Source organism: Sphaeramia orbicularis, unplaced genomic scaffold (genome assembly GCF_902148855.1).
Source record: "Sphaeramia orbicularis unplaced genomic scaffold, fSphaOr1.1, whole genome shotgun sequence".
Lineage (NCBI taxonomy): Eukaryota > Metazoa > Chordata > Actinopteri > Kurtiformes > Apogonidae > Sphaeramia > Sphaeramia orbicularis.
In genome coordinates, this window is record NW_021941619.1 from 176991 (window position 1) to 200859 (window position 23869).

Genomic DNA, 23869 nt, shown 5'->3' on the forward strand with positions numbered 1-23869 from the left:
CAGCACTGATGTTGGTCTAATGTTCTAAAATACATGTTCCTTTCACTTTACATGTATTTTTCTTGTATTTTCATTTTGTATTTTAACCCTTTCATGCATGAATTATGAGAACCTTTTTTTTTTTTTTTTTTTTTTTTTTTTTAATAAATTTTTTTTAAATTTCAAATTATACATTTACACAAACATGTACCCATACACAGGGAACTACACAGACACAACATATACAAACAAACCATACAACAAACGTAAAAAAAAGGCAAAAAAAGAAAAGATTAAAGAAAAAAAAAAGGCAACAGGATAAATAACGTTATCAACTCCTCTTTACAATACTCAGGGCTGAACTGGGATAAATTATGAGAACCTTAATCAAGAATTTTTTTCTGAGTGTTTTTATCTCTCTTTAGGCATAAAAATAACAATTCTATTGATTTTTTTTTTTTTCTTTTTTTTTAGCCTATTTTTTAATGGAGTTACAAAAATGTCCACTCAGCTGGACACCATACGTTTAGTTTTAGAACCAAAGAAACTTGTATTTACTGATATACTGTGTGAATACTATGAAATACAAACATTTTTAATTCTGCTAATCGGATGTTTTCTCACATTTTAACATACCTGCATGGAGATAATATGCAAAAAAAAAAAACAACTGTTAATTACAGTCTAATAACAATAAACAGTTTTTTTACTCTCCAACATCTTACTGCAGATCAGGTTTATCTAGAACAGCAAAGTTACAGTAATGGTATGAATGTCAGTGTATGGGATGATGGATTAGCATCCACTGTGTTGGCTGATATGGAACTAAAACCACAAAATCCATGAATATACAAGAGAATACTTTTGAACAGCTGTCCACTGTAGTGACCAGTGTGCATGAAAGGGTTAAATATACGTTTTTTTGCCACTTATGTTCAAGGATGTTCTAATGTTCTAAAATACATGTTCCTAGCACCTTACATGGGTTTTTTAGTGATGTCCTGATCTAGATTTTTTTTTTTTTGCTTCCGATCAGGTCCGATTTTTTTTTTTTTTTTTGGATCAGTTTTATTGATCTGATATGGACTTTTTACAATGAAATTTTGATTTAAATTTGGAGTCAGTATTTATAGGTTATTATGCTATTATTTTACTGTAGATCACAATTGGGCTGACTGTGGAACCTGAACTAAAACAACTATGACACCTTTCACTTTTAATAACTTTAGCATTATTTTTGCACTTTCCAAATTCACACTGTGGAACAAATGAGAACCTTATATTTTCCATAATGTGGATGTGGACAGGGGTCTAGATCAGCACTTATGTTGGTCTAATGTTCTAAAAGTCGTGTTCTAATGTTCTAAAATACATGTTCCTTTCACCTGACATGTTTATCTGTCTTTTTTTTGTAACTTAAGTCTTTATTGGGTTGTATGTAGAATTGTAACAGTAACCAAAAAGAAAAAGACAAACAAGAGACCCCACAACATAAAAAAGAAAAAAAAAAAAGAAACAAGAAAAAAAAACAGACAAACAAGAGCCCAAATAAGTACAAAAGAAAACAATGTACCCAGGAAGCAACAGTCAGTCTATTGATTTTGTGTACATATAGTCCATTTATTCCTGCATGTACATATCAAATGTGTTTTTCTTGTATTTTTTTAAATATACATTTCTTGGATTTATTTATTTATTACCACATACAGGCAAGGAACCAAATATGGTAACTTCATTGACCTTGATTTTCTACATGACAATAAAAAAGGAGTCTGGATCAGCACTTATGTTGGTCTAATGTTCTAAAAGTAATGTTCTAAAATACATGTTTCTAGCACGTTACATGTATTTTTCTTGTATTTTTATATATACGTCTTGTATTTTTTAAAATTTATTATCACATACAAGCAAGGAACCGAATATGGTAACGTTACTGACCTACATTTATTTATTCATTTATTAGGCCCGAGCCGAGTAAAGCCGGCGCAGGGCCTATTGAGTCTGCAGTGGGCGCATGGGGACGAAATCGTCAGTGACGCGGTCGCCTTTCGCCACTGTCGCCACTCTCACACATATTCACATTCACGGCACTGAGACCTTTCTGACGATGTATATGACATGTGCACAAATCGCATATTTACACCTGCTCAGAATGAATGGGAGTCAATGGGACACGTCCACTCGGGCACACATGTGGGGGACCTCGAGAACTTTCAAAAAAGGGCAAATACGTGGTTGCCATAGAAACGGCTATATTGTTCTTGCTCAGATTATTATTATTTTTATTTTTATTTTTTTTTGTCTTATTTTTCTTTCTCCTGCGCTTTGAGCTCAATTTTGACCCTCTGAACATTTACGAAAACTCACCAAATTTTGCCTAAAATTCAGAAGTGTGAGAAATTGAATTTACATATAGGTTTCGTAGATGTCGGTAAAGAAATGTTGCGGCAGCGCCCCCTTGAAAAGTGGAAATGCATTGCGCCAATGGGAGCACGTCCAACATAAAGTTTGTCGTAGAGCCACGAAAATCGGTAGACAGATTCATCATGAGGAGACAAACAAAAAATATTATTATGGCCACGCCCCTAAACCAACCCTTAGTCGGCCATATTGGATTGAAATTTCCAAAATGCTGAGTCAGCGTTTTCGCTGACGTCGTATTTTAACTATCTCCTCCTTGGCCGTTTGGCCAAATGAGCTCAAAATTGGTGTACAGCATCTAGAGAAGGGGGGCATCAAAAGTTAGCCAAATTTTTTGGATAGGTGTCACTGTTTTTGTGTGACAACGTCGCAAACTTTGCAAAGTTTCTCCGTGAATTTACCATTACAAAAATTGCTTCAGCTAAGACATACGAACACCGATTTGGCTGAAATTTGACTCAGACGTCTATCTCCCAGGCCTACACCCATTCATTAAAAGAAATTTAAATTTCGCACTATAGCGCCCCCTACAAATGTACATTTACAAAAATGACATCAGTTCGGACATACGAACACCGATTTGGCTCAAATTTGTCTCAGACATCTGTCTCAAAGGCCTACACCTATTTATCAAAAGAAACTGAAATTTTGCACTACAGCGCCCCCTACAAAAATTTTTAATATTTTTTATTAAAATTGCTTCAGTTCGGACATACGAACACCAATTTGGCTCAAATTTGACTCAGACGTCTATATCCCAGGCCTACACCCATTTTTTCAGAAAAATTTTAAATTCGGCGCCATAGCGCCCCCTACAATGTTACCTTTACGAAAATTACTTCACGTTAGACATGCGAACACCAATTTGGCTCAAATTTGAATCAGTTGTCAATCTCCCAGGCCTACACCCATTTATCAAAAGAAATTGCCACTTCGCTCAGTAGCGCCCCCTACAAATTTACCTTCACGAAAATTGCATCAGTTGAGACATATGAACACCGATTTGGCTCAAATTTGACTCAGTGGTACATCTCACAGGCCTACACCCATTCAATGGAACAAATTGAATTTTTGCTCATAGCACCCCCTACAGATTTATATATACAAAATTTTGTTCAGTTCGGACATACTAACACTGATTTGTCTCAAATCAATTGTCAATGTCCCAGGCCTAAACCCATTCATTAGAAGACACAAAATTTGGGGCTACAGTGCCACCTGCTGAACGATGAGCATACTTCCACTGGACGTGCCCTTGGCGAGGGCCTTTAGATCCCGCTTGCGGCTTTAATTTATTTTTGCTCTTCTTTGTGTCGTTCAGTGAATTTCATCAGTATAGAAACAATCCTTGTATGATTGGATTTTCTTCGTGTTAGCTTAGCGATGTAAAGTTTGTCTCAGACTGTTAGCTTGGTGTACAGACTTGTGCTTGTCTTAGTGCTGCTCTGTTTTCCGAAAATTGGTTTTGTTGAGCTTTTAGCTGATGTTCTTCTGGTTACGTGGATGTATCACATGTGTATATTACTACAAGTAGGGATGTAACAATTACCGGTATAACGATAAACTGCGATAAAATTCCCGACAGTTTTACCGTTTAAATTCTAATTATCATGATAACCGTGTTTGATTATGATCTATCTATCTATCTATCTATCTATCTATCTATCTATCTATCTATCTATCTATCTATCTATCTATCTATCTATCTATCTATCTATCTATCTATCTATCTATCTATCTATCTATCTATCTATCTATCTATCTGCCTTACAAATTGAGTTAAATAAGAATATGTCAATAAACATCCACAAATGTTCGTAGAAATAGATGTTTTACTCATTTATTTAGTTTATTTTTGCATTTTTTGCAGCACTCTGTTGCAGATTAAAATATTTTTTTAGAAAAATAGATGTGTATAGTATATGAACATAGAATTAGCCTATTTTTTCATTATTCATTTAATATATATCCTGAAAAAGAAACTAAAACGACACAAACTTGATATGGAAAATGGTCAAACAATGACCATAAGGTGCCATCTTTAATGCACACTTGTATGTTTGAGGTTTACATGTTAATATTTGAATGTTTCTGCCAACAAAAAGTACAATGTGCCTATCATTGTATTTTATTATTTTTTTGTTTTGTCTTGTTTTGTTTTTCAAAATACAACTTGGTTAAATTATTACAAGTACTTTTCTAAGTACTTTTTGAACATTTTGAGCACAATTTCAACAGTACTGCAATAATAATGATAACCGTGATAATAAATGAGTAAAACATCTATTTCTACAGACATTTGTGGATGTTTATTGACATATTCTTATTTAACTCAATTTGTAAGGCTTTATTATAGATCGATCGATCAAATAGAATTAGCCTATTTTTTCATTATTCATTTAATATATATTCTGAAAAAGAAACTAAAACGACACAAACTTGATATGGAAAATGGTCAAACACTGGCCATAAGGTGCCATCTTTAATGCACATTTGTATGTTTGAGGTTTACATGTTAATATTTGAATGTTTCTGCCAACAGAAAGTACAATGTGCCTATTATTTTGTTTTGTTTTGTTTTGTTTTTTTTCAAAATACAACTTGGTTAAATTATTACAAGTACTTTTCTAAGTACTTTTTGAACATTTTGAGCACACTTTCAACAATACTGCAATAATAATGATAACCATGATAATTTTGGTCACAATAACCGTGATATGAAATTTTCATATCATTACATCTCTAGTTTCTACCAACAGAAAGTATATTCTGCCTATTATATTACTTGTTTTTTTGTTGTTGTTTTTTTTTTATCAAAATACAACTTGGTTAAATTATTTCAGTGTGTGTATAAGTACTTTTTGAACACTTTGAGCACAATTTCAACAATGCTGTAATAATAATGATAACCGTGATAATTTCGGTCACAATAACTGTGATATGAAATTTTCATATCGTTACATCCCTAACTACAAATGTCGTATAGTGTTACCATGGTACCACAGACAGAAGTATGTGTGTGTGTAAGAGGTTACGGAGCTGCACAAAAACACTGCAGTTCTTCAGCCTTCGTATGGTGGGAAAAACCACGACTGTAATCTCATGTGAAGAGTCTAAATTGATATATTTGCTTTGTAGAAACTGAGTGTCGGGTGCAGTTGAGCGTCATGCACACAAGGTTAAACCAAACTTGAAAGTGAAACATAAACCTGTCATCACCAAAGCAGCGAGTGAGTGCAGCGTTCCACATCTAAAAGTTCTTCCTCTGATGTTTTCTGGCATCATTTCAGGGTCGTGTGCAGATTCAGCGAGAGTTATGTTCAGGTTCACCCAGACGGCATCAAAACAAAGTTCACAACGCGTCGTAAAAGAAATGGGGAAAAAAAAAAAAAAAAGCTACAGTTTTGATGCTTGGGTTGTTTTGGACACCTGAGTGGATTTTCAGTTTCAGCGCTATTTTTATAGCGTTTTAACCGGCGTTCTTATTAGTTTTATCAGCCTCGGCAGCTGTCAGCGACTGCCCTTGCTCGTGTCTGATTGATACCATCCTGCTCTGACTCTTTGTTCCCATGTACGTCCATATAAGGACACCCTCTAAACCTCCAACAGGCTTCTTTAAACAGATCTGCTACAGCCTGAAGGCCCAGCAGGGTTCAGCGCAACTCAGATAAGATAAGATCCAAGGTGACAAAGTTGATGGTGATTTTTTTTTTTGTTTTTGTTTTTTTGGCTGGATGACCAGTTTGGTGCTCGCCAGCTCTTCCTCCCCCAGTTGCTAAGCTCCTTTGTTTGTGTGTTGCTGGCTTTGGCATCAGTGGTGCGTATCAGGTTACATATGGGAATGAGGTGTAGTGTTAGTTCAGCAGTTCCTTTGTCCCTCCAGTTGTGAATCCACAATCTAATGAAGCTCTGGGCTTTGAATCTACTCACTGTAATTGCATACCTATGGTTTTATCCTGAATTCAGACTGAAATAGAATCACATTATTGAATAAATAATTAAATTTCGCGTCTAAATCCACTTATCACAGTGTCGGCATTGATGTGCAGGGTGGAGTTGTCGGAGGATGCTTTAACACGCTCAGTCTATTGTTTGGTTTTGACGACTCTTGTGAGTTAAAGCTTTGATTTTACAACCGACTAAATCGGGGGTGTCAAAGTCATTTTAGTTCAGGGGCCATATTCAGCGAAATATGATCTGAAGTGGGCCGGACCAGAAAAATAATAACATAATAACCTATAAATAATGACAACTCCAAATTTTTGTCTTTGTTTTAGTGAAAAAAAAACCCATGAAATTATGAAAATACTTACTTTTATAAACTATCCAAAAAAAAAGAAAAAACTGAAATTTAAATTAAAAAACATAGAAAATTTAGTGCAATTTTAACAATATTGTTCCTTGTAAAATGTATGAGTTTGGTCTGAGTGTTGAAAAGAAAAAAACAAAATTTTAGCCAAATACCCAAACTACAGGGTGTATCAGAAAAAAAAAATAGACTCAGAAAAAACAACATAAAACCGAAATGCAAAGACATTTTGAAAATCTGGTGGTATGTGTTTTTATTGACCACATAATTCTCCCTTGATTGACACCAGTGAACATGAAAAGATGAAAAACTGTATTTTGCGCCAATTATTTACATGTATTGATAGGATTAATGGATCAACAGGTATTAAACAGTTTATATCAGTAGATGGTTTTGGTCACCAGTGGCTGTTTGGGTCTTTATAGGTTAAACTGAATACTCCTGTAGTGATCAGTGTTGTTTTTAACCCTTTCACGCATGAATTATTAGAACCTTTGTCGAGATCTTTTCTTGAGTGTTTTTATTCCTCATTAGGCATAAAAAAACAATGCATTTGAGTTTTTTTTTTTTTTCATGGATTTACAAAAATATCCACTTGGCTACACCATGCATTTTATTCTTGAAGCAAAGAAACAAACCCAATATTAGAAAGTGTTATGAAAACAATGAAATAAAAACATTTTAAATGCAGCTAATCTGATGTTTTCTTACATTTTAACACACTCTAATACTAGCTATGACTCATTTGATTGATTGATTTGACTGATTGATGTATTTATTTCGATTATGAATGTCAAAACAGAAGAAAATAAATAAACAAAACACTTAAACATATTCGAAAAACAGTGAGAAGACGCATAACTTATAAAATCCCACCCCTTCTGCTTAAATAATTAATAACAGTAATAATCTTCCTAGTTCATGGAGATAAAAATAAAAAACTTTTTTTTTTTTTTTTTGTTAACCCTATGTTAACCCTTTCATGCATAGTGGTCACTGCAGTGGACAGCTATTCTACAGCTGTTCTCTTGTATATTCATGGATTTTTTTATTTTTTTTATTTTTATTTTTTTTACACATATCTTTATTCAAGTTTTAAGACACTACATATCTTTTCTGACATGAATCGGTAACCTTGTGTAGCTCTCCCCTGAGCATAAACCCCCAGAATCACAAGCCCCCCCCCCCCCCCCCCCCCATAGTTTTCACACAATGTATCAGTAAATACATATTTCTTTGCTTCAAAAATTAAACGCACGGTATCCAGCTGATTATTCTTCTTATTCTTCTTATTATATTTTATTTTTTTACTTTTTTATTTTCTAATTTTTTATTTTTTTTTTTACTTTTTATTTATTTTATCTATTTATTTATTTATTTTTATACGAAATTTTTCAGTCACATCGTTTTTTCATGTTTAAAGAGAAATGAAAACACTCGGGAAAAAATCTTGATTAAGGTTCTCATAATTCGTGCATGAAAGGGTTAATTACAGTCTAAAAACTAGAAGCACTCGGAGAGCGCAGACCTCCGCCAAGGCTGATCAGTGGGCCCCCCTGTGGGCCCCCCCACCCCCGATCACCACCAAAATTTAATCATTTGTTCCTTGTGCCAGTATCAACATTTCCTGAAATTTTTATCCAAATTAAAGGCACAGTAGGCCAAAAAGTAAGGGCACCCCCATTTTTCATATAAATTGAGATAAAATCCGCCTTCTGGATCAGATCCGGATCAGCCTTTGAAATGTGATAGAGGACCCCATTGTCAATTCCTGAGTTAAATTTCATGAGTTTTGGTCAATAATTAAGCGAGATATTGGGAAACGAAAATTTTGGCCCCATTTACCACAATGTTAACGAAAATTTCAAAGTGATCCAGAATCCAGGATTTCTTCCGGATCACCCCCAAAAGTTAATCATTTCTTCCTTATCCCATTTCCAACAAACCCTGAAAATTTCATCAAAATCTGTCCATAACTTTTTGAGTTATGTTGCACACTAACGGACAGACAAACAAACAGACAGACAAACAAACCCTGGCAAAAACATAACCTCCTTGGCGGAGGTAATTAACAATTGATTTACACTCAAACGTATCACTGCAGATCAGGTTTATCAAGAACAGCAAAGTTACAGTAATGGTATGAATGTCAGCGTATGGGATGGTGCATAAGAGTCTACTGTGTCGGCTGATTATACAACTAAAACAACAAAACCTGTGAATATACAAGAGAACAGCTGTAGAATAACTGTCCACTGGAGTGAACAATATGCATGAAAGGGTTAATACGGATTAAGACTTGCCATTAAAACACTGTACTACAATAAAAAGGTTGTACTTATTGATATTAGGAAAGTCGCATTAAATTCACAATTCACTTAATACCTTTACAATCAAATACATTAGCATCTTTGATAGAACTTCACAGATCTTTATTCTAAATCACAGGTGTCAAACATGCCTAGCCCGCCAAAAGTTCCAATCTGGCCCGCGAGATGAATTTACAAAGTGCAAAATTTAAAAATTAGCCTGAAGTCAAAAACAATAGCATAATAACCTAAAAATAATTACTCCAAATTTTCTTATTGGTTTAATGTGAGAAAAATAATATGACATTATGCCTCTAAATAATGGCAACACCAATTTTTCCCTCTTTGATTTATTGCAAAGAACATTAAATTGTGATATCTTTTAATAATAAAATGTCAATAACCTGACCAAATATGAACAACCTGAAATGTCTAAAGAAAAATAAGTGTAATTTTAACAATATTCTGCCTGTTTTGTGCCTTGGTAGATCTGATCTGTAATGCACATGTTGTAATCATAAGTTGAGACATAATATTGATCAAATTGTATCTATTTTTCTTCAGAAATTTCAGTTTTTTTTTCCAGATATTCACATCTTTTTTCTTTTGGATAGAAATAGTTTCATCATTTAATGTTATTTTTTGCACTAAAAAATTTGGAGTTGTCATTATTTATAGGCTATTATGCTATTATTTGACTGGTCCGGCCGGCTGGAGGTCAAACTGGGCTGAATATGGCCCCTGAAAGAAAATGAGTTTGACACCCCTGTTCTAAATACTATATTAACCCTTTTATGCATGAATTATGAGAACCTTCATCAAATTTTTTTTCCTGAGTGTTTTTATTCCTCTTTAGGCATTAAAAAAAACAATGCGATTGAAAATTTTCTTCTGAAAAAAAAAAAAAGAATAATTAAAAAAATGTAAAAAAATACATTACAAAAATAATAATAAAAAAAAAAAATCTTATGAACCTATTTTTCATGAAGTTGCAAAAATGTCCGCTCAGCTGGACACCACATGTTTAATTTTTGACGCACAGAAACACGTATTTACTGATAAATTGTGTGGAAAACTATGGGGAGGGCTTGTGATTCTGGGGGTTTATGCTCAGGAGAGATCTACATAATGTTACCAATTCATGTCATAAAAGATATGTAGTGTCTTAAAACTTTAATAAAGATATGTGTAAAAAAACAAACGAAAAGAACAACAAAATCCGTGAATATATAAGAGAACAGCTGTAGAATAGCTGTCCACTGGAGTGACAGTATGCATGAAAGGGTTAATGATCATTTTCATTTATTTTTTTAATAATAAATACTACCTTTAGTCTTTTCTGTTTCCTGTAAAAACCTCCAGTCTCCACATCTCATTCTTGCTGTGCTGCTTTGTTTTCCGTTTCCCAAATATTTGCGGTATTGCTAATATGTCGGTATTATAATGTGTTGAAATCTTTGCTTGTTTGATACGAGATGTTCTTGGCATTGGTTCTTGATTTTTTTTTTTTTTTTTTTTAAATCTCAAAACAACTGTGCTCATTTGCATCTCTTGTTACAACATGTTGTTCACTGGTGTTCAGGTTGATATTTTAGTGACATGTCTTGGGAAATATGTTGCTCAGCTGCACTTTTAACATTTTATAGTGTAGTAAAAGTTTGTGCTTGTGTTCTTAAGCGCATTCTCTCCATAGTTTCGAAGGCAGTGTTTCAGATTGGCTCCTTTTCTACTCACTTCCAGCTGTATTGGATCTAATCTATCAGCCACTTTTTTTTTTTCAACTACACTACTCTTCTTTGCATCAGATTTAGATTTTCCGGAAAAAGTAGTAAAAGTATTTTCTCCCTTATCCTTTTTGACAGCCCTTAACCCTTTATAGGGCACTCATAGAAATACTCTGAAAACCAAACTTTTGTGAAATGTTTCTAGATTTTTATTGTTTATGTAGAAAATCAAGATCAATGAAGTTACCATATTTGGTTATTTACCTGTAAGTGTCCAAAAAACAGTCAGACTAGCAAATGCCAAGAATAATTTAATAGACAAACTTTGTGGCACTAAGCTAACACTAAGCAGATCCAACTCTACGAGGATTGTTTCTATACTGATGAAATTCACTGAACGACACAAAGAAGAGCAAAAATAAATAAATGAAGGTCAATGAAGTGACCATATTTGGTTCCTTACCTGTAAGTGACAAAAAAAACTGTCAAGACTATCAAATACCAGGATTAATTTCATAGACACATTTTGTAGCGCTAAGCTAACGCTAAGCAGATCCAACCCTACAAGGATTGTTTCTATACTCATGAAATTCACTGAACAACACAAAGAAGAGCAAAAATAAATAAATGAAGGTCAATGAAGTGACCATATTTGGTTCCTTACCTGTAAGTGACAAAAAAAAACTGTCAGACTGTCAAATACCAGGATTAATTTCATAGACACATTTTGTAGCGCTAAGCTAACGCTAAGCAGATCCAACTCTACAAGGATTGTTTCTATACTGATGAAATTCACTGAACAACACAAAGAAGAGCAAAAATAAATAAGTGAAGGCCAATGAAGTTACCATATTTGGTTCCTTGCTTGTATGTGGCAATAAATAAATAAATAAATACAAGAAGTATGTTTAAAAATACAAGACAAACACATGTAAGGTGCTAGGAACATGTATTTCAGAACATTAGAACATCCTTGAACATAAGTGGCAAAAAAAATCCAAGAAGTACATATATAGAAAATACAATAAATACATGTAAAGTGAAAGGAACATGTATTTTAGAACATTAGAACATCCTTGAACATAAGTAGCAAAAAAAAAAAATAAAAAAATCCAAGAAATACAGGGGTTTTTCTAGAAAAAAATTTGTAAAAGGGAGCACAGGTAGGCGAGGGAGCGAAGCGACCAAGTTGGGGGGGGGGGGTTCCCTTTTGAAAAACTGAGGTAAAAATGGAACATTCTGAGGCTATCTGAGAGGGATATTGTAACTCTAGTGGCCCTCCTGCAATTTTTTAAAGCAACCAATTAGTGCTGCAGCTATCGAATATTTTAGTATTCGAGTATTCTACTGAAAATTCCTTTGATTAAGCGAGTAATCGGATAAAACTTATTTTTGCTTGGTTAAAGAGCAATTATAAATACACAAGAGGAAATAAGGTATTTCACTTAATAATGAAGGACCGACTGGTTTCCTTTTTTTTTTTTTATAATTAACAGTTTTATTTGTTACATTCATATTGTGCATACGCAGCAAAATGTGTTTTCTAGACTAGAAACATTTTCAGAGAGGCAAATACAAATAAATAAAATTGAATTACTTTCAACTTAGTATTTCTTGTAAGTATCAAACATATAAGGCATTAAAAATTTTTTAAAAAAGGCATAAACATTGCCTTTTTATTGTGGAACTGAACTTTGGGAGCTGTAAGTTTCAGAATTTACAGTTTAGACTTAACAGGAATGTGTTGTGACATAAAAGAGGCAAGAACATTTGAATGGGAACTGTCAACGAGTCCATGCATGAACAGTTTTACACATTTCTGCTATATTTAGGAGAATCAAGGCAATGGCCCCCCCACCTTATCTGTCTGTCTCATAACCTATAACCCCCCCCACACACACACACACACACACACACACACACACACACACACACACACACACGTCCAGTTAATTGATGATTCGCTTCATTTTAGCAGTAGTTGGATTTTGCCAAAATTCGGCCGTGACAAGGTAAAAGAAAGCTTTCACCAAGCTGTACTTTTGGGAAATTAACCATGGAAATCACGGCTCGCTGCCTAAATCTGTGCTTGTGAAAATCGTAATAAACTATCCACACATTCGACAGTTCCATAATTAACACAAACCTATCCCTCCGCAGGGCTAACGTTATGTTAGTAAGGTATATTGACATTAATCTCACTGCTTTGCGCGACGTTAATTCTACTTTATCTGGGGTCCTCCGCTCCGTTCTGGGTGTCTTATGAGAAGATGCTACATTGGAGATGTGCTGTTGTTTTATGGAAGGGCCGTGTAACAGTGGGTACATGACATGGTGTTTACCTGCTCTTCAGTCTGAAATGCTTCCACACCTCTGACATTTTCTGTCTTTTTTATTTATTTTTTTTGTCTTTGGTCATCATTGCTGTATTGACTCGCCTGTCTATGCTCGCTTCTTCCATCTTCCCGCTGCTTCATCCGAACACTTCCGCGTCCTCCGTCATCTTCCTTTGCGTGAGTAACGTAGGTGCGTTGTCACACATTTACCCTTTCATGCGCGAATTATGAGAACCTTTTTTCCTGAGTGTTTTTATTCCTCTTTAGGCATGAAAAAAAGAATGCAATTGAAAATTTTCTTCTGAAAAATAAATTAAAAAAAACCAAATAAATAAAAATAATAATAAAAAAAAAATTAAATAAAAAAATACATTAAAAAAAGAAAAAAAAAAATTCTTATTAACCTATTTTTCATGAAATTGCAAAAATGTCCAATCAGCTGGACACCACACGTTTAATTTTTGACACAGAAACATGTATTTACAGATAAATTGTGTGAAAACTATGGGCAGGGCTTGTGATACTGGGGGTTTATGCGCAGGAGAAATCTACATAATGTTACCAGTTCATGTCAGAAAAGATATGTTGTGTCTTAAAACTTTAATAAAGATATGTGTAACAAAAAAAAAAAAAAAACGAAAAGAACAACAAAATCCATGAATATATAAGAGAACAGCTGTAGAATAGCTGTCCACTGTAGTGACCAGTATGCATGAAAGGGTTAAATAGTCCGTGTGAAATGCCGTGCTTTGAGCTTTACAATTAAATAAGTGATTCCTCGAGGCAGAGAATATTCGATCATTTTTTGTAATCGACGTACTCACATTACTCGAGGAATCATTTCACCCCTACAACCAATCGAAGAGTAACTTATCCTTCTGTTAGAAGTATAATAATGTTGTAAATTCCAGTAAGGGGGTACCAGCCAAAAGTATGAGGGTGCAGCGCCCCTGTTCCCCGGTTCAGGAAAACCCTTGAAATATATGTAAAAAATACAAGAAAAATACATGTAAAGTGAAAGGAACATGTATTGTTATAACATTACAATGACATAAGTGCTGATCCAGACTCCTGTCCACATCATTATTCTCCCTTTGAACATCATTCCTTACATTAGTACCGTTACTTCATGGTACCGAACACAGCAGGTCCACTCACTGTTCATGCAGAGGTGGACCTTACAGACCCTGGAGACCACATTGGACCTGAGATTGTTGCCTCACTGTAACTGTTGCTGTCTCCGTCTTGTAATGCATGCGGAAATTACCCAAAATAGTCACTTGCCCGATAAAGGGTTAACTCTACCTGCTGTACACCTGACCTAATCACGCTGCGTTCATTTCCTCGTCTGTCAGGGCGCCTAATTATCTCTTAACTTCCTCGCCTAAAAGCCCTTCTGGCGTCTCTCTCTTGTGTCACTCCCTGTGTGGTTTTTCCACCTTCTCTGACTCGGTACGGTCTGCAATAATTAAATTTTTTCCCGCAGTCCCTCTTAGCTGGCGTATACATTGTAATTCCTCAGCAATGCAAGCTCGAGTTGCAAGTTGAAAAGTTCAAATGTAAACAGAGGGTAGAGCTGCGAGGGAGGATCGCCATAAAACACAGCAGACCGTAGATTACACAGAAGAACACAATGCACTTAGTGTGGAAAGGTTTGTGTATGGAAGGGTGTGTGTGGTAGTGTTTACCAAGCCTATCAGTATTTGTGAAGTCTATCTGTGAGTGTAAAACCAGCTCTGGGAACTATTTAACTCCTGTTCCTTTCTCCAGTGTCCTCCCTTATAACCTCATCTGTTACTGTCAGGTATGCAAGGTGGCTATTTATAACTAGTGGAGGTTAATGAAAATACATGATCCCTCTCTCTCTTGTCTTCTTCAGGTCCGAACGCTATTTGTCAGCGGGCTACCACTGGATATTAAGCCGCGGGAGCTCTATCTCCTGTTCAGACCATTTAAGGTATGTTTGTATGTTTTAAATGGATGGACCGCGGCTATTCTTAGCAGCTTTTCTTTCCAGCAAGTCAATGGGACCTCCATTAATGGTGATGAAATAAACGGCAATGGAAAGTCTCCCGAGGTTGGAGTGTCTGTGTTCCTAAAGCCGAGGTTCAATCACATCTTGATCCTTGGGAAGCTATGTGCGCACGTCTCATGGAAAAATGGCTGGCTGCCTGAAAGAGAGAGAGAGAGAGAGAGAGAGAGAGAGACGAAAACAAAGCGATTTGTTTCACTTCAGAAAACTCCCTCTGTCATTGCACAAACAGGACCTTTCACTGGATTTTAGGTGAACCCGTGTGGGGGCTTTTTTTTTGTTTTTTTTTTTTTTGGACCGGCGCCCTAAAATAATGCGCTTTAATAGCACAGGAGCCGCACAGTTAAATTGAGTCATGGTGCTTTTGCTATAGATAAGCTCATGGTATGCATACTAAATAAAAGGTTTATATCATGAGTGTTGACAGCAGTGAATCTTGATTAATAGTGAAAGACAAAACCATCCGATCCATATGGGCCTTAGGAGTCATGAAACTCCCCAGACAAGTCATCTGTGAGTGTGTTATGCAAAGACGGTATGCTGCTAATGTAGATTCCTATGATTTCTTTAATTTTTCAGGGAAAGACAGCTAATAGTGTTTAGGACCAACTACGCTGTAAGACCGGATAAGTTGAGTTTACTTAAAAAATCTGAGGTAACCCGTTACCTTAAAAAATGTAAGTAACGAGTGATGAAAACTTGAGTGTATTAAACTTAAATGCTTGATTTGAATGGAATTACTATTTTAAGTACAACACACTAAATACCAAGTTAATTGAACTTAAACTTTGTTGCAATGTCAGTTGCTTTGTATAATCGTTAGACTTGATATCATCAGTTCATTTTCCTCAATTCCAAGTTGATTTAAATTAAAATCTTTTGCAATATAAATTGCTTTGTATAATTATTCAACTTAGTATATTGTAGAGTGGCTGGAAGTTAGGCAGGAAGTTAGCTCAATGTAATTTGCCAGCACAGGAAGTGCTTTTAATTTGGCAAGGCATTAAGATTTATATTGTTCAAGAAGGAGCATAGCTGAACAGGAGAGCCATTGTTCATCCCATGGCTCTGACTCATGGTGCAGCTCTACAAAAATACAAAAACAAACACAACAAGAAAAGCACTCAGAGAGCGCAGACCTCCGCCAAGACAGATCTGTCGTCCCCCCCCCCAACCCACCCCGATTACCACCAAAATGTAATCATTTCTTCCTTGTGCCAGTATCAACATTTCCTGAAAATTTCATGAAAATCCGTCCTTAACTTTTTGAGTTATTTTGCTAACAAACACACAAAACAAACATGCACGCAAACACACAAAGCAAAGCGATCACAGTACCTCCTGGCAGAGGTAACAACATGCCCAATACCCACAATGCAATGCAGAGATAAAAAGGTGTGGTCATGACTAAAATTTAGTGATTTAAATTCATTCAGCGTAAACTTTTTCGTACTTTCGACTATGTCTACAAATTAGTAGAATATACTTAACATTTTATAATAATGTAATAAAACTTAAGTCATTTAAGTACATTGTAATTAAAGCATTTTAGTAAATACAAAGTCTGGGCTTACAGTGTAGATGTATATAAATCATGTCACATCTGGAAGTCAATTATAAGTCAATCCCACAAATTCAGATCAGGGAAAGAAGATTAAAAAACAAAACAAAAGAAAAAAACAAATTTCTAGTGCCTGTGCATGACCTTTAACCAAAATATAAACTTAGTTAATAACTGAAACATTATCATGATATTATTTTCAACAGTTAGAGTTAACCCTTTATGGGACACTCAGTTTCATCCTTCGTGTAAGCATCTACCTCCTCGCTGGTTGGCATGACAACCGTCTCCCTCCTCTTGCCATAAAACATCAGAGCAGCACTTGCTAAAAAGTAAACACATGCAGTAAAACAACTGTTATAAGGTCATAAACGGACAAAAATCACTCATTTTCACTATTTACAGCTTCAAAATGTCTATAAAACCTCTCTGATTGACTGTATCCTTTTAGAAAAACCAAGATGCTCATTGAAGCATGGGACTGGCATCATATTTAAAGTTTGTGGAAATTACCAAAAATAGTCACTTGCCTGATAAAGGGTTAAAGGCTACTCATCTAAAGCTTTTTTTCAGCTCAAGATCTGAAAGGTAAACATGTCTTTTATTTCTTACATTCGTCTTATGTATTATTTTTATGTTGTTACGTCTCATGTACATTTTACTTATATTTGATCTCTTCCAAAAACACTCCTCTTGTTTCTTAATTAAGAAATTCACTCACTTATCTTGTTATTATGGATTTTGTTCTGACAGTTTTGGGCCTGATCCTAAGTTTTGGAAATGCCGATCTCTATTTCAAACAAGCACAACAATACAACTAAATAAGTACATACATTTAAATGATTTATATGTTTAATGTGTTCAAAAGTGAGTAGGCTGAAGTAAAATCTTATTAAATCTGAAGCATTTGTTTTAAGGTCAAAATTTCATAATAAAAGCCATGTTAAGAGATACGTGGTTTGTATCTGCGGAAACACTACAGGGCTTTTATTTTGAAATCATTGCAGTATCTTTATCAACACAAATAGGTATGGATCAAAATGAGGCTTCAATCAAAAATGGCCAATTCTACATCCCAAACAGTGGAAGTTAGAAATAAAGGCCCAGTACATTGTGTGGTTAAGGTGACTAAAGGCCTGACTGTTATTTGGAGAACTACAAAAATGGCGGTTACATCAATATATAATCTAACAGTTGAGGTGTCGATGAAAATGATTGGTTATAATAAGATAAATAAGTTATAATCATGAAATAATAGTCATGTGTAACCTATTATGTTTGATATATAACCTTTCTTACATTGGTTATATGGTTGTTTTAGATCAGGGGTCTCAAACTCATTTTCTTTCAGGTCCCACATTCAGCCCAATTTGATCTCCAGTGGGCCAGACCAGTAAAATAATAATATAATAACTCATAAATAATGACAACTCCAAATTTTTGTGTTTGTTTTAGTGCAAAAAAACACATTAAATTATGAAAATACTTAATTTTATAAACTATCCAAACAAAAAAGATGTGAATAACCTGAAAAAACTGAAATTTCTTAAGAAAAATAAGCGCAATTTTAACCCTCCGGTATCCGGGTGAGCCTTTTAGGCACACTTTGCACTTCGTTTTAAAAAACTTCATATGATTTTTCATAATTTAAATAAGGTTAGAATTCAAAAGTTGTTCATTTTTGCATGATCTTTAAAATTCTGCCCACCAACTAAAAATTGCACATTGTAAACAAAAGAAAATTACAAGACTAGCATCTGTCTCCCAAGTGTGCCTAAAACGCACGATTTCCTCTATTTGATTTGTATGATTAGGGCTGACCTTGATTTACAAAAATAAAATCAAATTGGACCAGAAAAATCAATCAATATATAATATTTAATACTTTGATTTATAGGTGTGCATTTTTGGCACACTTGGTGACAGATGCTAGTATTTTTGAACATTTGACCTAGCACCAAAAATAATAATGCAAATTAACCAATGTTGGAGTTAATCATTGACATATGCCAGGATGAAAAAATCAAGTAATATGTGATCCACTTTTTGTAGTATATTGAAAAAAATAAATTTTTAGTGTTTTTTGCATCCAAAAAAATGGTTTGTTTAGATTACAAACACGGCATTTAAAGGGTTAAAAATGTGACAGTTATTGAGTATTTGGTATTTTTATTTACAGCTCAAGTTGATGAAATAGAAAAAAGTGTAAAAGAATTAAAAACAAACTATATGAAATTTTTTTTTGACTTATTCCACAAGTGTGCCAAAAAGGCACACTTGGTGCTTAGTAAAGGCCTTGCTGGATAGTATGGTTAACCATACTGTGCCTCAACTTATCATTTCTACATGTGCATTATGGATCATATCTACAAAGACATTAAACACTTAATAACAGGCAGAAAATGGTTAAAATTGTGCTGGATTTTCTTTAGACATTTCCAGTTGTTCATATTTGTTCAGGTTATTCACATTTTATTGTTACAGGATAGTTTGTAAATGTAAATATTTTCATAATGTAATGTTATTTTTTGCACTAAAACAGACAAAAATTTGAAGTTTATCGGCATAATGTAATATTTTTTTCACATCAAACCGAGAACAAAATATGGAATCATTATTTTTTTGTAGGTTATTATGCTATTATTTTACTTGACATCATATAGGTCTGTACGTGGAACCTGAACTAAAATGAGTTCGACGGCCTTGACTATGGAATCCAAACTCATCCCACAGGCCGGATTGGAACCTTTGGCAGCCGCATTTGGCCCCCGGGCCGCATGTTTGAGACCCCTGTTTTAGATGTTTACCGACTGATAACATGTCAGAATTAATGAAAGTGTTTTAGTTTTGCTGTAAAAGTACTTGTTATACCATAAAAATGACACCATCGCCACAAGATAATAAGATACTAAGTCAAGAAATATACAGGGTGGGGAAGCAAAATTTACAATATTTTGAGGCAGAGATTGAAAGACAGTGTATGACCAGTTAGTTTATTGAAAGTCATGAGAATTTATTTGCCACAAGAAAATGTACATAATAGAAAATGTTTTTATTCTATGTATCCTCCTTCTTTCTCAATAACTGCCTTCACACGCTTCCTGAAACTTGCGCAAGTGTTCCTCAAATATTCGGGTGACGACTTCTCCCATTCTTCTTTAATAGTATCTTCCAGACTTTCTCGTAATAGTTTTGCTCATAGTCATTCTCTTCTTTCCATTCTAAACAGTCTTTATGGACACTCCAACTATTTTTGAAATCTCCTTTGGTGTGACGAGTGCATTCAGCAAATCACACACTCTTTGACGTTTGCTTTCCTGATTACTCATATGGGCAAAAGTTTCTGAAAAGGTATGGATAATAGTGTTAGGTATGATTATGACATCAATATATGTTTGGTTTCAAAACAATTGACACAGTGCCTGCTGAGAAAAAACAACTAAATGTTCATTGTAAATTTTGCTTCCCCACCCTGTAAAAGTATATAAAGGTTACCATGTATTTGTCACTATCTTGTTTTATTTTAGTTCAGTTTCCAGATTTGTCCTTATTCTTCATTCTTTTCTGTCTTTATGCTGAATTGTCATGGTTACATTAGCTTAGCATCTGGAAATGTACCAAGAAACCACTTTGATTTGTTATACAATTATAATAATTTACTGTGGTTTTCCCAAGAAACTCAGTAAGAAATGTTTATTTTGAACTTAAGGAGTATTTCTATGAGTGTCTTATAAAGGGTTAAAGTGACTGGAATATCTGCTCATTTACTTTCAAATTAAGTCTGTTTTCCTTGTTAATTGCCTGTTTTGCTTTTGTTTCAGGGCTATGAAGGCTCCTTGATAAAACTCACCTCTAAACAGGTACGCTGCAGACACACACTGAACACTATGTTTCACAGCAAAGACACTAAAGTGAATGAAGGCGTCAGTCAGCCGTTCGTCCTGCTTTTACTGTTTGCATTGCACTATTTCTTGCACATCAACACCTTAATTCTTTTTCGTCTCTCCTTACTCCTTCTTTTTTTTCCCCCCCCCCCCCCCTTGGTGTTATTGGGCTGTTGACTATGAAGGATTAGCACCTTTCATCAGGAAGTACCTGGAATAGAAAGAAAAGAAAAAAGTTTACTGGCAGGGGGGATAGGAAAAAGTGTTGCACCAACTTGCCTTTGGCAATCAGATACTCTTCTTATAGTCACAGTCAGTCAACTCCGGTGGGATGTACAGAGATGGGAGGGGAGACAGAGAAGAATTTTGAGGTGTCAAAGGAAGCATTTTGACAAGAGCAGAACTGACGTTGAGTTTAGCCTCCAGGGGTTCAGGACTGAAAATGAGCTCAGCTGGCAGGTGTCCATGTTCAGAGTTAAGCAATTTAGCTTCATGTCAGTGTACTTATTAGCACATTACGCCATATCCCATAAAGACATGACACGCTCATTAGAAGGGTTTAGCCGAATTAGATCCAATATGCTCAAAGTAAAACCTTAAAAACTAAGAACAAAGGAAAGCTTTTTCTAGAAGTGAAATTCTTTGCAACAAGTAAATCCCTTTGCACGGTTTGGGAATTTTCTTCTTCATTTATTTCTTTTTTTCTTTTTTTTTGTGTGTTAGGAAGTAGTGCCAAAAGCTTTAAAAACTAATTATCATCTGTTTCAGTAAACCTCATATTTTCAAATCATCCAGTTCAGTTTAGTGTGGTTATCTTTAGCGACTGCTCAGATTAATGCGTTGCTTCTGACTAACGCTGCTACTATTTTTGCTGCAGGCATTTTTAAATAATGACCAGTCTAAAAAAGCATTTGACGTAATATCATAATTATGTTTTTATTAGTGTGCAATCAGCTTAACCCATAGAGACCTAGTGATACTATTATGGCACGTCCCAAATGAATTTTTCTCGACATTTAACCTTTGTTAAGTGATTTATTGTATCATTTATTATAATATTATCCTCTGTACTTTATATTTTTCAGTGAAAATCAGGTATTTTCTTGTATTTAATTTACTGATCATGTAGGTGTTCATAAAAGCTCAGATTAAAGTTGCGGGTATTATATCAGAAACGGAGGAAAATGAACAAAAAGTGACTTTTTCAGCAAATATATCATTAACCCATAGAGACCCAGTGATACTTTCATGGCAGTTCCCAAATGAATTTTTTTCTAGATTTAACCTTTAAGTGATTTATTACCATTTATTATAATATTACCCTCTGAATTTAGCATTTTTTAAGGGATAGTCAGGTATTATCCTCTATTTTATTAACTGATCATGTAGATGTTCATAAAAGCTCAGATTAAAGTTGAGGGTTATTATATCAGAAATAGAAAAAAATGAACAAAAAGTGACTTTCTCAGCAAATATATCATTAACCCATAAAGACCCAGTGTTACTTTTATTGTAGTACCAAAATGATTTTTTTTTTTCTCTGTATTTAACCCTTTCATGCACAGTGGTCACTCCAGTGGACAGTTGTTCTCTTGTATATTCATGGGTTTTGTTGTTTTAGTTCCATATCAGACAACACAGTGGACACTCGTGCATCATCCCAAACACTTCAATTCATACAATTACTGTAACTTTGCTGTTCTTGATAAACCTGATCTGCAGTAATATGTTTTAGTGTAAATCAATTGCTAATTGTTATTAGACTGTAATTAACAGTTTTCTGGGGAAAAAAGGTTTTTTTGGGGGGTTTCTTTTGCATATCTTCCTGAAACCCAGCAATACATTTTGTCCTCTGTAGGGGACATAAGTTTGACAGTTTTCAGTTTAAAAATTCTGTCTATTGCGAAGGACATTCCATTAAAAAATCAATCAATCAATAAAATAATTCCAAAAATGTATCTGAAAAAACTATTGCATTATGCAGTTTCCAATTAAGACAATTTTTTTTAAGTAAAAAAGCTAAAACTGTCAATTTCTTGGGTCTCAGGAAGATATTATCTCCATGAAATAAGTAATAACTAATATTAAAGTATGATAAAATTTGGGAAAACTAGCAATTTAGCAATTAGTGGCATTAAAAATGTTTTTATTTCATAGTTTTTCACACAGTTTATCACTTTCTGATAATGATTTTTTTTTTAAATAAATGTTTATTTGCTTCAAAATTTAAATGCATGGTGTCCAGATGAGTGGACATTTTTGTAACTCCACGAAAAATAGGTTCATAAAAAAAAAAAAAAAAAAAATCAATTGCATTTTTTTTTCATGCTTAGAGGAATAAAATCACTCAAAAAAAAAAAAAAATTGACTAAAGTTCTCATAGTTCATGCATGAAAGGGTTAACCTTTCTTAAGTAATTTGTTACCATTTATTGTAATATTACCCAGCGAAAACCAGGTATTTTCCTATATTTAATTCACTGATCATAAAAGCTCAGATTAGAGTTGAGGTTTATTATATCAGAAACAGAGAAAACTGAAAAAAAGTGACTTTCAGTAAAATATGTCATTAACTGAACATTAAACAACCATTTCCATCCACTGTCATTGATCCAACTCCATGGGTTTTACTGGTAAATCAGTGTTGTAGAAGATGACAGTGTTTCCATGGTAACCTACAGAGCCTCTGAACGTCCAAATGGGTCATATCTGATGACCATGAAAAGATGACAAACTGTATTTTACAACCAATTATTTACATGTATAATCGGATTAGTGGTTAAGAAGTTATTAAACATTTTAGATCAGTGGATGGTTTGATCAGCAGTGGCTGTTTGGGTCTTTATGGCTAAAATAAGAATTATTGTGTTTTTTGTTGCCTCACAGTGAGCTTATTATATGTGTCCGTTGCTTCCATGGAGTCTGCCATGTTTCTGCAGTAGCTGATACTACTGACAGGATGATAAAATATCCGGTATTACAACACATACTGTGGACTGATGTGAGCAAATGATTCCTCATCCTAATCTGTGGAAAAATAACATCGCATCCACTTCAAATGGAAAACAGTTACAGATGTTCTATTTCTTTCTACTGTTTACTTAACCCTTGAAGACCCAACAGCCACCATCGTCCAAAACCATCTACTGATCTAAATAGTTAATAAGTTCTGAACCACTAAACCTATTAATATGTTGAAATAATTGGTGTAAAATACAGGTTTGTCATCTTTTCATTGTCATCAGATATGACTCATAGGGACGTTCAGAGGCTCCGTAGTTACCATGGAAACACCGTCACTTCTACAACATGTGA

General features: G+C 34.4%; 1 long non-coding RNA gene across 1 annotated transcript in view; it reads left to right on the forward strand.

Annotated features, from left to right (window-relative positions):
• The window catches only part of LOC115416537 (uncharacterized), a 64779-nt gene extending 43708 nt beyond the window's left edge, over positions 1-21071 (forward strand). Inside the window, exons 2-4 of the long non-coding RNA XR_003934994.1 lie at positions 14958-15035; positions 20493-20531; positions 20741-21071. This is a non-coding gene — a long non-coding RNA (uncharacterized LOC115416537). The remainder of the gene's footprint in view (positions 1-14957; positions 15036-20492; positions 20532-20740) is intronic.
• The last annotated feature ends 2798 nt before the right edge of the window (positions 21072-23869 follow it).